Here is a 15,710-nt window from a genome sequence, read left to right as displayed (position 1 = left end):
TTATCACCTTGTAAAATATATATATACATTTTCATTTTGAAATAGTGTTTTACTGTAGCAAAGTTACTGTAGCAAATAGTGATTTTCAAAAAAACACTGTAGCATTTTGGGTACTGTACCAATTCGAAAATACTGTAGCAAATTAGTGTTTTACTTGTTCATCTTAAACGTTTTAGTTCACTTATCTAAATATCAATCGAATTAACAAACGAATGTTACTATCGTTTACTAAGTAACTTGAAATCATATATATATATGCACATTAAGTTATATATATATATATATTGTTCGTGAATCGTCGAGAACAGTCAAAGAATAATTGATTATATGAATATAGTTCCAAAATTTTCGTGACTCAACATTACAGACTTTACTTATCGTGTCAGAAATGTTTAATCATACAAAGATTAAGTTTAAATTTGGTCAGAAATTTCCGGGTCATCACAGTACCTACCCGTTAAAGAAATTTCGTCCCGAAATTTGAGTGAGGTCATCATGACTAACAATAAAAATGTTTTCATGATGTATATGAGTTGATAAATAGAGTTTTATCACCGTTGGATAATATGGATAAAACAATCCGATTATTCGAAGCGTATGAGAGAAGTTATCGTAATTGAGTGAAATGAAGAATAAAGATTCGTCTTAACTTTTGACGTAGTAACGATTGATTTCCGGAATTTAAGGAATAGAAAATCTTCATAATTTAAATAAGATTTGATTCTTCAAAATTCAAGGAAATTAAGATTTCCTTTAAATGCGTAATCTGCCTCGATTGCTATGTCTCATATTTTGCTATAAATTAACCACTTCCGTTTCATTATTTTCACCACTCCTACATCTTCTTCCTTATTTCATACTTCCAAAAGATTGTAAAATGCTTAATCCAGTTCTGATTTTTGATATTTTCTTGGCTATCGTATCCTTCATTCTTCTTTTTCATCTGCCACCAGAGGAGGTTATTTTCTTTTACTATTACCTTAGGGTTATAGTGTTTTTCATTCTCCCGTGTCTTTATATTGCTATACGCATTGATATACACGGTTTGTAAGTTCGGAGTTTTTATCGGCTTTTTATTCTCCATTATATTTCGGAGCTTCATGCTTTCATTTTTTCTTCCCGACCTTAAGTCAAGCGAATAATGGTCCAGAATTCATAGTTATACATTTCGGAATGCACATAGTTACTGTTCTAAGAAAGAAATTGTAATGGCATGATTTTGATTTGTCAAATTATCAGAATACTTCAGAAAAGACTGAATCATCAAGAAAAATATTTTCTTGATATGTTTAGAGTTTAAGTAGAATACAAGAGTCATGTAACATGGCACATGATGACGTTATGATCTCTGAATCATCACGTTCTATTTAGAAACTCAACATGACTTACTGTAATATAACCACGTTGATCAAGTGTCATTATATTATATTAACTCATGCTTCAGTTCCCAACACTACTTCAATAACATTCATAATTTAAGTTCAAACTTTTCAGATTTTAAAAACTAAAACAGTTTCCTTTCTGATGTAACACTGATATCGCGAAGAGATAAATGATCTCGAATAAGAATAGTTATGAAAATATCTTTAGAAATATCGAGGATATTTATAATGAAAGATACGATGATATCTTAGGATTTCTAATATCGAAAGATGATAAAGAAGATTTGTCCGTAAAGGTTTAGAGTCAGGAGCAAGGTATTCTTTAATGACTTCAACAGATACTGAATCATTTGGATTCTTTGAAGGCAGGTTTAGTCTTTGTGATTTATCCACAGCCTCCTTCATACTTTGCTCAATCCATTTTTCAGTTTCAAACTTTCTCTTTTTTTAAGCTTTGCCAGCACACTATTCTTTATCATCAACTTTTTACTGTTAAGGTCATTTACAGTTTTTGCTGCTTCATCAGCTTTTTCAACATTCAGAGTATTGATTCGTAGACTGGTTGCTTTACAGATTTTCAGAATGAAAGCTCATAATTCTAAGAAATGAATGTTATATGTATACATATGATGTTCTAGTACAGTTTTGAATTCAAAGTATGGCATTTGAAAGATGTAAGAATCTAAGAGTGATGTTTTCTGTTAAATCTGGGCTTGGATTCTTATTTTTCAAAATCAGAATATGTAATCAAATTTGGATGCGAATGGTTGTTTTGATTTCTATGAAAGAATGTATATCGTTGTGAAAGTAGTGAGTATAGTTGATGATTTGTTGAATCAGAATCGAAGAATGTAACATATTATTTGTGAATTTATATATCTTTTGGGTATTACCTACCCGTTAAAAGTTTCACAAATAATATTTTGTACAAGAGAATTTTATTACAATTTTTATGAAAATATTAGTATGTATATTTTCTTCAAATGTAATACAGATTTAATGAGTTAATATTATATTAAGCTCATTTGATTTTCAGCTGGATTAGAAATGAATAATCTCTAAAACATTAAAAATTTAATAATCTTCACGGAGTATTTCACTAATGTAATCAATACTTCGTTATTTAGTTTTATTGATATTTCCTTAGTGAATCATGTTGGTGCTCATGAAACTCTTGCTAACTTCACAAGGTACGAATGATGTTTTTAGAAAGTTTCGAATACATCGAAGATGAAAGTATAAAATCAAACATATAATTGAATAATATACTTAGTTTATTATGAAATGGAATTCATTGAATTTGAAACTGAGATTGTAGTTAACGATGGTTATGTCGTTAATGAAGGATGTACATCATTGCATATTAGTAATATGAACTAATCGAGTAGTTAAGATTCACACGTAATAGCTTAGTACGAAAAGATTTATTTTGATCTCAAAATTCTTATATATATATATATATATATATATATATATATATATATATATATATATATATATATATATATATATATATATATATATAATATACATATAATTTCTTTAGAGGGAATGAGTTAATACTTCATAACTTGTTGATACGATATGCGCGTTGTTGATTAGTGATGATGTTTGCGGTGATTATGGATCTGGCGGAGCTTGTGATGTTGTAGATGCTGCTGATGCTGACGATGCTGACGGTACTGACGGTGCTGGTGATGCTGACGGTACTGTTGATGCTGCTGGTAAAACAGATCTAGCTTGTAAATCGTGCACCATTCCGATCAGGGTTTTATTTCATCATTTCTATTCGCTCACTCATCTGGTTTACTATTAGAACTGGAATAAGTAATCTCTAAGACTTTAGAAACTACATATTCTCTGCAGAATATTTCTTCGATGAAATTATGAATCAATACTTCATCGTTTGTTGTTGTTGGTATTCCTTGGTATCTATGGTGCATTTGACGTTGATGTTCGAGGTACAGATTGTGATGTTGAGGTGTGGGATGCGGATGTTGTTGTTGGTGGTGATGATACTGTTGGTTTTGATGATGGTGGTACTGGTTATGCTGCTGGTGTTTGTAATCTTTGCAACATATTCTCCAAAGCCACTACCCGAGCACGAAGCTCGTTGACATCTTCTATTATACTGGGATGATCAGTGGTTCGGACGATCGGATAAATAAGATTTAGAATATGGAATAGTATATAATCGTGACGAGATACTCGGGAAATGAGAGAGAAAATGGTATTTCGAATAGGTTCGCCGGTAAGTGCTTCAGGTTCTTCGCCAAGAGGTGAATGTGGTGGATGGAAAGGATCGCCTTTTTCTTGTCTCCAATGATTAAGTCGACTACGAACCCATCCCCAATTCATCCAAAATAGGTGATGTCTGATTGGTTGATCCATTCCAGTTACACTTTCTTCGGAGTTCAGGTGAATATCCATATCGGAATAGCTGTCGGAGTTTAAGGAATTTGAACTAGATACGGGATCCATCTTGTATAATTAGAGAGATGATTTTTGATATGAAATATTTTATAGAATTTAGATTGGTACTCTTCAATACATAATTTACATATGTATATATAATACCAAAATCTCGTAAATTACGGAGAAATTTTCAGAAGATGTCAGGAAAAGTTTACAGTAACAGATATGCTAAGATATGAATATTGTTGATACACTATCTATGCAGTAAATGCAGTAAGATGTGTCTAGACTTAAGAATGATAAGCAAGTAATTTCTGACAAGAAATGATCGGTAAAAACAGATACGGTCATAGTCCAGACTCACTAATGCATCCTAACAATTACCAGTTAAACACACTAATTCAAATTCTGGTTCCCTATGACCTCAAGCTCTGATACCAACTGTGATGACCTGTCCGAATCCACTTGGATGAATACATCATTCATCGATTTCATAGTGAGGTTTTGACCTCTATATGATACGTTTTGTAAACATTGCATTCTTTTGAAAAGGCACACCATAAATAAATATATATAAATCCAAGGTTTTAGATGTCTGATGATTTCTACGTATAGACAATCACTGTATATAATAGTTTACAATACTACATCCGTTGATAATGCAGTCAAAATAAGATACACGGTGATAATTTTGTGAATGCAAAGTTTTCTTGAATAAAGCATGTATGACTCCATGCACATAGCTTGTATAACGTATAAGCAAACAGCGGAAGACTTCTAGAAACCTGAGAATAAACATACTAAAAAGTGTCAACACAAAGGTTGGTGAGTTCATAGTTTTAATGTTGCGCATAATCTGTATATAAAGGTGAATCACAAGTTTTCAGTTGTTTCATCCAGAAACGTTTATAAAAATATTCTACGAAATTGAGCACCCTGGTAACTAAACTTAACGTATATATAATTTATACCCTTTGTATAATCATCTTAATAATACACGCAAACCAATGTGTATGCTTCTCAAATAGCATACGTCCGTTAAAAGGCTAGTGCTCTAGCTCGGACGGGGATATCAAGCCCTATGGATCCATATACACCTATTCGCGCTCATCGGTTCTTATAACTGACAGTTACTAGTTACCAAAGCTAAGGCATTTTCGGTTCAACTCGGTGTAGAATTTAGTATGTACTTGTATCCATTGCGTTTAAAATAAAGTGCATGTATTCTCAGCCTAAAAATATATATTACAAAAGCAATTAAAAAGGGAGCAAATGAAACTCACCTTAGCAGCATATAAAGTCGTTCATCAAAATGTGACTGAAACTCGGAATGCAAAATTAACCGTAGATCTCAACCTAGAGAACATATGTTGGTCAATAAATGTCTATCAAGCTAGGTCTGGTCATAGTGTATCACAATCCTAATGCTCGAGATCGACATACAAAAGTTATCCAAAGTCGTTTCAAAAAGTCAATTTTGACAATAGTTCAACAAAACGAGACGTACCTTATATAAGGATTCATTTACTCAGTTGGTAATACTCAAAAATCTAATTTATCAATCTTACAAACAAGTTGTTTAAATAATAATTGCAGATTCAAAAGCAATTCCAATTATCGTTAATCATAATTCAGTTGTCCATATCTTTTAATTCGTTCATCAAAATTACGAGATTCCTAAATGAAAAGTTATTGATTTTTTGCCAGCTTTCCAAAAACATGCATACTATATACCTTTTATCAGTAACATATGTATTTAATTCGTGATTCGTCATAAACCGTTTAACGACAAAATTTATCGTACTAGCACGTATAATCCTATGTACTCGAGCACTAGTCAGGGATACACTATTAATATATAATAGATAAGATATAAATGTTTACGTATCAATATTGTGATTCAATATTGTAGGAAAGTACGTAGACGCAACGGAGATGATAAACACTAGTTTGACTCACGAGTAAAACCCTCGAATCAATACCCATGACCTCCTTAGTAATAACCCATAATTTCCTTAGCTCTATCCCGCTCGTAAAAACTCATTTTTAAATTACTCAAACAGCACTCCGTCGTAGTATTTTATGTATAATAATACTACTAATAATAATAATAAGATTAATAATAATAATATTAATCTTTAATAATAATAATAATAATAATAATAATAATAATAATAATAATAATAATATAAATAAGTAAATGATTACGGAGTATATTAAATGAATGAGACCAGAGCCAATTCGATCAATTTATAGGACTTGGCCTGAAAAAGTACCCCATGCGATCGCATGGGATTTGTGCTTCATGGCCATGCGATCGCATGGCACCCTGGGACAGCTCACAATTGTTTAACTTTTAGCTCGTCGACATATTATTTTATTATATATAATATATATAATTTATATTTAATTTATATAATTAATTATATATTATATTATATTCACGTGCATAGTTGACTTGTAATTTTTGATCCGTTGACTCGTACGTTGTCACCCGACTTATGTCCCTGTTCCGGTTTTTCGAACGTCCTTTCGTACACTGAGAAAACTTGTACTTTACGTTTCGCGAATCGTACCTTTGTCAAAATATAGATTTAAATTATCCATAAATCATACCACTTGAAATATAACTTATACATTTGAGTGTTTTGGTCATTTACTTCTATAAATTATCGTCTCGTCTCGTTATTTATTAATATATATTTAATAATATTATTTTAAATCAAATCATTTTAAGATTAAGTTAATATTTTATTTTATCACCTTGTAAAATATATATATACATTTTCATTTTGAAATAGTGTTTTACTGTAGCAAGTTACTGTAGCAAAGTTAATGTAGCAAATAGTGATTTTCAAAAAAACACTGTAGTATTTTGGGTACTGTACCAATTCGAAAATACTGTAGCAAATTAGTGTTTTACTTGTTCATCTTAAACGTTTTAGTTCACTTATCTAAATATCAATCGAATTAACAAATGAATGTTACTATCGTTTACTAAATAACTTGAAATCATATATATATGCACATTAAGTTATATATATATATTGTTCATGAATCGTCGAGAACAGTCAAAGAATAATTGATTATATGAATATAGTTCCAAAATTTTCGTGACTCAACATTACAGACTTTGCTTATCGTGTCGGAAATGTTTAATCATACAAAGATTAAGTTTAAATTTGGTCAGAAATTTCCGGGTCATCACACTACTGTTCTTAGAATATATGTGTATGTGTGAAGGTGAAGAGTCCAGATCCTTTGTTCTGTGAACGAAGTCTTGTATTTATAGGATAACCTTTCTTGTCTTCTATTGCCACGTAATGAGGCTAAACAGATTGTGGCCTGCAAATAGTACGTTCTCAGGCGAGCTGGTCCGACAAAATTAAAAAGTGTTCTTGTCGGCTCTGACTCTTGTCTGACAGGTGTCCTCTGCCAGCCACAGCATCGCCCATCATGTGGCTGCTGCTTATGAGTGCTTACAAGGATAGCGCGATGCAATAAGCATAGCCCTTCAGGCCACAGCATCGCTCATCACGTGGCCGCTGCCTATACGCGCTTACAGGGATAGCGCGATGCAATAAGCATAGCCTTTCAGGCCTTGGCGCGCTCTGGTAATTCCTAATGGCGATGCTGCTTGATACACTATACGAGCTGATCGGGTATGCGTATCATTAACTTTTGTACTTGACTTGGATGTTGACACGGTTTATACTCCCCCTCAAGTTTGGAGTTATTGATAGTAGGAACTCCTAACTTGCCTAAAAACTTGTTGTGTTAATCCACATATACAATCTTGGTAAGTACATCAGCTAACTGTGATCCAGTATGAACATAAGTATGTTTAACTATCCCACTTTATACTTGATTTCGAACATAGTGGCAATCCACCTCTATGTGTTTAGTTCTTGAATGAAAAAAGGATTAGCAATAATATAGATAGTTGCTTGATTTTCACAGTACAGTTTAACAAGACCCAAATCAGTCAAGCCCAAATATTTCAACAAACTTATCATCCATGTAATTTCACAACAAGTGCCATTGACCTGTATTCTACTTCTGCAGATGATCTGGAGACAACATGTTGCTTCTTTGACTTTCAAGAAATAGGAGAATTTCCTAGAAGAAGACAATAGCTAGTTGTTAACCTTCTAGTCATAGGACAACTAGCCCAATCTGAATCACAAAAGGATTTTTAACTCTACAGCTGAACTACTGGCCAATAAAATACCTTGTGCAGATACAAGTAGCAAATATCTAAGCAAGTGTTTTGCAGCTTGATAATGAATAGAGGTTGGAGACTGGATGAATTGATTTAACAATTGTACACTATAACATATATCATGCAGTGTAATAGTCAAGTAAATTAGCTTGCCAATTAGCCTTCTTTACACTTATGGATCAAGCAAAGGAGTACCAGAGTCAGCTTGTAATTTGGTATTAGGATCTAAAACAACTTGTATGGTCTACAATTTAACACTCCATGTTCTTTAAAAATCCATAATATACTTTTGTTGACTTATAAAGATCCCTTATGATAATTTTGACACTTCAAGCGCCCCAAAAATAACTAACCACTCCCAGATCCTTCATGTGAAAATGAGAATTTAACTGTGACTTTAGAAGATTAATATGCTCAACACTATTACCAGTTATAAAAAGATCATCAACATACACCAGGACAATAGTAAACTTGTAACACCCTATTTCAGATACACGTATACTGGACGCCATCTCAGGATTTAGGACGTCGTTTGAGTTTACAATGTGAATATTCGATCAATGAGAGTGTAAAATTGACCAACATTGGCTTAAAAATGAATCAAGATGGCAAAACAAATGAAATGTTGCAAACTGATCAAATGCGGCGTATATAAACACCATATGCGGCACATATGTAGTGTATTTTTTAAGCATACGAAGACAGACAACAATATGCGGCCCATGAGGATGAAATATGTGGTGCATATTTTCTTGGGAGCCATATGCGGCGTATATAATTCATATATGTGGCGCATATGCGCTGGTGGGATTAGCTTTTGGTTATTTTAAAAATGGGTACAATTGTCATTTCAATAGGGTGCCGAGTTCTAAGCCTTAAATCTGATCCAAATCTAATCTTGATCTCATTTTCCATTCACTTAAACACTCCTACCTAGAGAGAGAACCAAACCCTAGAGAGGGAAAGCTTGAATCAAGGAGGAAGGAGCTAGATCTCATCATTTGGAGTTTAGATCCTGTTGAATCCACTTGCTAGCTACGTTTTGGTGTTGCGGTAAGTTTGAAATCCAAGTTCTATTTTTTAATTTGAGTTATGGTTAGGGTTTTGGCCTATTGTTGGGTGTAAGCCCCATTTCTTTTGAGACTTGGGCAATTTGGGTAAGATTTGTGTATGTTGTGACGACCCGGAGATTTCTGACCAAATTTAAACTTAATCTTTGAATGTTTTCGACACGATAAGCAAAGTTTGTTAAGTGGAATCTCAAAATTTTGGAACTATAGTCATGTAATCAATTACCTTTGACCATGCTCGACGATTCACGAATAATTGTTTATAAATAAATATGTATATATAAATGTAAGTATATATTATAATTGGAAATTATAAAATATAATTTAAATATTAAAATTTAATACATAAAAAGATATAAGTAATGATACATATCTATATATATATATACATATATATAACACAAGTATAAAAATAACTTTTATTGTACTATTTCTAATATTAATACCAACATTAGTGTTATTAATAATATAAAGATAAGAACATGTTATATATAGATTGATATAGTAATATTATTATTAATGTCATTGTTATTATTAATAATATTGGTATTATTAGTATTATCATTATTAACAATATTTTGGTATACAATTTTTTGGTAGTTATAATCATTTTTAAAAAATATATATATTTAAATTGTTAGTATCAATATTATCATGTTATTATCGTTATCAATAATATTATTACTATTAAAATTAATGTTAGTATTATTAACTATTAGTAATAATAAAATATTTATAATTGTTAAAAATTATAATTTAAGAACTGGATATATATATATATATATATATATATATATATATATATATATATATATATATATATAACCTAAATACTGACTTACACATATAAAAATACAGATAAAAACGTATTCTATTTAACATCACAATCCAAGGATTTTCTTTTGTCTCTAATCTTGTTAAAAGGCCGGATTAAAACAGATGTAACCAAAAGTTTAGCTAAGCAATCGACATCAGACTCAATATTTTTATAATTGTTTTTCTGCTTCATGTCCTTCTTTATCTGATTGAAGATTCCCTTGTCGATCATTTTACTAAATAACAAACCTGTAAACTGCTCCCATTATTTGTTTAACCTAATCATTATCATCTGTATACCTGCTATTTACACTGTTAATGAACAATTAAAAACAGAAATATGAAAACACTTTCTTTCTCCCTCTGTTCGTGTCACTTTTAACAGAAAGCCCGATTCCTAAACGTTTTTCAAAATCCATAAATGTAGTTTTGCTTGGAATATGCTGAACGATCTTTCTGTAAAATATCGTAATCCAATTCTTCAAATTGAGGTTTAATTTTGAAGTCAAAGTTTAGTTTTAAAAAAGTCAACAATTGTTCTTGAGATAAATTCGCGTTCGTGGTTATGTTTCTGATTAAATTGATGATTCTAAAAGTTTCGTGGACTGATTTACAAACCTTTTTATGTTGAAACCCTAAGCTAAAATGTTATTAAAGATCAAGTTCAATTTTTTTTCTTTTTAACAGCGTCGCTATATAGCAGCAGGTTTATACTAGTTTAATTTTTTTTTCGTTTTACTTAACCAAGAATCCAACTATATATGTTACTGATTATTTATAAGTCTTAGACAAAAATTAAATTTGCTATTTGGATGATTAAATTTTTTTTTTAGTCGAATGGAATGAATGAAGAAAAAGATAGAAGTGGAAACAGATATAGGGGATAAATACATATGATTTACGGTATAAAACGGAAATAAGGCATTAGAGCCACGGTCTTGGGTGTTTATGGGTGAGCGGGAGGTCTCGAGTTCGAGCCCGGCTTTAGGCATATTTTTTTTGGGATAACATTTAAAGGTAGTTTTCTTTTTCTTTATAATTATTATTATTATCATTATTGTTATTATTGTTATTATTTTTATTATTAATGATATGATATTATTATGATTATTATTATAATTGTTATTACTAGTAATATAGTAATTATTATTAACATCATAGGTGCAAAAATTAAAAGTATTACTAATGTTATTATTATTAATATTAATTGTTAAGAATATCACGATTATTATTATAGTTATTATCATTAAGTATTAAAGTTATAATTATTAGTATTATTATTATTATGTATTACGAACGTTAGTTATTAGTATTATCATTATTACTAATACATGTATTAGTTACCCTTTAATATTATTATTATCATAACCCTAGTTACAACTATGATTATTATTATTATTATTATTATTATTATTATTATTATTATTATTATTATTATTATTATTATTATTATTATTAATATTATTATTATTATTATTATTAGTAAGACATTATTATTAAAACTATCATTAACACTAAAAGTAATATATTTACATTTATTATCATTAATAACATTATTATTATTATTATTATTATTGTTAATAGAATCATTAACATTACTACCTTATTAATAATATTATGTATTATAACCATTTTACCACTATTAATATTATTTTGATCTTATTATAACTACTATTTTTAATTATTAATATACAAATGATATATTTAATACACATAACATAACAAAATTTAATATATTTTTATATACGAAATGAATATGAGGAACATATATATATATTATCAATATAAAAAGGATATAATTAATAAATTTATATTTGTTCGATTACAACTACGTATATTAATAATATTACAAATGATATAGGTTCGTGAATCCGAGGCCAACCCTGCATTGTTCAGTTGTTCAATATCGTCATATGTATTTTTACTACAAAATACATTACAGTGAGTTTCATTTGCTCCCTTTTTAAATGCTTTTGGCAATATATATTTTTGGGACTGCGAATACATGCGCTGCTTTTATAAATGCTTTACGAAATAGATACAAGTGATCAAAACTACATTCTATGGTTGGATTATTAAACTGAATATGCCCCTTTTTAGTCGGGTAATATAAGAATTAGGGAACAGACACCCTAATTGACGCGAATCCTAAAGATAGATCTATCGGGCCCAACAAGCCCCATCCAAAGTACTGGATGCTTTAGTACTTTGAAATTTATATCATGTCCGAAGGAGGATCCCGGAATGATGGGGATATTCTTATATGCATATTGTGAATGTCAGTTACCAGGTGTTCAATCCATATGAATGATATTTTTGTCTCTATGCATGGGACGTATGTTTATGAGAAATGAAAATATGAAATCTTGTGGTCTATTAAAATTATGAAATAATTATTTATGTTAAACTAATGAACTCACCAACCTTTTGGTTGACACTTGAAAGCATGTTTATTCTCAGGTATGCAATAAATCTTCCGCTGTGCATTTGCTCATTTTAAGGACATTACTTGGAGTCATTCATGGCATATTTCAAAAGACGTTGCATTCGAGTCGTCGAGTTCATCAAGATTATTATTAAGTTAATTATATTTGGATATATTATGAAATGGTATGCATGTCGTCAACTTTTGTTGTAAAGAAAGATTGTCTTTTAAAATCGAATGCAATGTTTGTAAAATGTATCAAATAGAGGTCAAGTACCTCGTGATGTAACCAACTGTTGTGAATCGTTTATAATCGATATGGACTTCGTCCGGATGGATTAGGATGGGTCTTTACAGTTGGTATCAGAGCGGTGGTCTTAGCGAACCAGGTCTGCATTAGTGTGTATAACTGATAAGTCGTTAGGATGCATTAGTGAGTCTGGATTTCGACCGTGTCTGCATGTCAAAAAAAAAATTGCTTATCATCTTTGTCGGAAATCATCAGTTTATCATCCCTAAGAAATTACCTGCTTATCATTCTTAGTCTAGACACATCTTACTGCAATGATTGCATGAATAGTGTATAGACAAAATCCATATCTTAGCGTATCTGTCACTATAGACCTTATCTGACACGTTTCTTTAATTTTCTCCGTAATTCACGGGATCTTTGGAAGCATGTATAGATATTCTATATATAATTAGAATATCATTCGATATTCAAAAATCATTTCATATCAAAACCCTTTAACTGATCGTGAGAGATGGATCCTACACCTAGGTTGGATTCCATTAGTTCCGGAAGCGATTTCGAGATGTATATTGAAGCAGACTCCGAAGTCAATGAACCAGAAGTGCCTCAACCATTTAATTATTTTTCTTTCTGGAAGAGATGGGGGTGGGTCCGAGACTTACTCACTCGATGGAGAAATGAAGAAGGCGAGCCCTACCGTGAACCAAACTTACCTCCTAACATCGGAGAAAACGATGTACTCACCGGTGAACCTATGCGCAACACTGTATTCACCCTTCTTACTAAAATATTCCGCCTCGAAGGTCGCATTACTGCAATCTCAGAAAATATTCAACCTCTACTTCCGAATACCAATCGAAGAGGAATATTAGAAGAAGTTAGGGAACTTCGAATTGATAATCAAGATCTATCGAATCAGATGAGTGGATGGATAGAAATGATAGAGGGTAGGATAGAAACCCTGACAAGAATGGTGCGTGATTTACAAGCTATACTTACTACACCAACATCATCACCAACCTCAGCACCAACAACACTTGTAGCACCGACAGCAACAGTACCACCATCAGCAGCACCAGCAGCATAACCAGTACCAACAACAACAACATCATCACACGTCTCAACCTCGCAATCTATACCTCAAGCATAATCATCGTTCTACGAATCGTTCTACATAAACTATCTTCGTCCTTCATGGTGATTATGTAATCTCTAATGTTTAGAGGTTATGTACTCTAGTTCTAGCTGTAAATCTGATGAGTTTAATATCACATTGACTCATTAAATCCATAATTACGTCTGAAGAAAATATATATGTATATATGTTTTCAAAAAGGTTGCAATTAAAATTTTTATTGTACAAACTGTTAATGGTGAAAATATTTTAACGGGTAGGTAATACCTGAGGAATATTTAGATTTCGTATTAATAAGTTACACTGTACATTCTTCGAATCTGATTCAATAGTCATTTACTATCCTACTTACAACCATAGCTATACGAATCTGTTCACCACAGAATAACCATTTTTATTCAATTTCATACTTGGATTTTGACCTATCAGAATTCAACAAGTGGCATAATGAAGAAATAATGGACACAATAAAAATTGATTAGAAACAGACTAATTGACAATATGAAATTTTGTTAAGAAACCACGCTAACAAAATCCTAGCTAACTGTTCCTAGCTAACTGTTAATTCCATATTACATTTTATTTATCGCAATTTAATTATCGCAATTTATTTTATCGCAATTTTAATTCTCGCAATTTTATTTAACGTCATTTAATTTCTGTTATTTACTTTTCGCACTTTATTTATCATCATTTATTTTCTGTTATTTATTTAACGCACTTTAAATATCGGGACACGTATACAAGGTTTTGACATATCATATCGACGCATCTATATATATTATTTGGAATCACCATAGACACTCTATATGCAGTAATGATCGAGTTCTCTATACAGGGTTGAGGTTGATTCTACAATAATATATATAGTTTGAGTTGTGATCGAGTCTGAGACATGTACACGGGTCACGATACGTATTAATTAATTCGAATATTATATATTAAACTATATATGAATGATTACACTGTTAACTGTGGACTATCAATTATGGACTGCCGACATTGAACAATTAAAATGAATTAAAATATTGATTATAATATATGAAACTAAACAATTCTTCAAGTTTGCCGCTTGACTTCATCTTAAACCTCATTTGTATCTTGACAATTACAATCTGCGTTCAAACCTTTCATGATTCTTGAAAACACCTAAATCGAGAGGATGAACCAACCGCACTTCATCTACGGAAGGAAAGATTGATGTATATAGTTATGCACCTGAAAACACTCAGAACCTGAGTAAACGTTTAACACGTATCCGTGCTAGCTCCATTGACGTTGTTATTACCGAAAATAACTTTAGAATTCCTTTCAAATTAGCCAAATTTGTCACAGCTCCAACAAGTCAACTTCGACTTTTCAGTCGGACTAGCCTTACTATAAGCTTGATATATATGAGTGCTCTTTTATTGTTACCGAAGAACCTTTCATATTCCACCATGTTACCATTAGCGTTTAATCATCTAAAAACACAATTCTCTTGAAACCACTTCAGAATGATAATCGAAGATTCAAATATTGAAGCATTAAATGCAGAGGAGGCAGAAAAATTGTAGATGGTCTAAACGGTCAAAAGTTTGAAGATAAAGAAGAGAGTGTTGGGAACGCTCGATAGAAAATTTGGTACTGAAAAACAGATTGAGTAAACCATGAAGGAGACCAAGGACAAATACAAGGACCATACCCTATATTCAAAGAATCCAGGTAATTCTGGATCCGTTGAAATCTTTAGAGAATATCTTGCTCCGAAGTCATGTTAAAATCTTGCGAAAAATTTTTCTTCATCAACCTTCGAACTTAGAAATTCCAAAATATCATCATCAATATCTTCGATATTTATGAGGATATTTTCATAAATATTCTTGTCCGAAATTATATATCTCTTCGTGCTTCCTGTGTTACATCATAAAAGAAACTATTTTAGTTTCTAAATTTTGAAACCTTCGAGTTTAAAATATGAATGTTATTGAAGTGATGTTGGGAACTGATGTA

The sequence above is a fragment of the Rutidosis leptorrhynchoides genome, chromosome 5 (assembly GCF_046630445.1).
Source record: "Rutidosis leptorrhynchoides isolate AG116_Rl617_1_P2 chromosome 5, CSIRO_AGI_Rlap_v1, whole genome shotgun sequence".
Taxonomy (NCBI): Eukaryota; Viridiplantae; Streptophyta; class Magnoliopsida; order Asterales; family Asteraceae; genus Rutidosis; species Rutidosis leptorrhynchoides.
The sequence above is the reverse complement of the archived record's forward strand: the minus strand, read 5'-3'. Positions refer to the sequence as shown.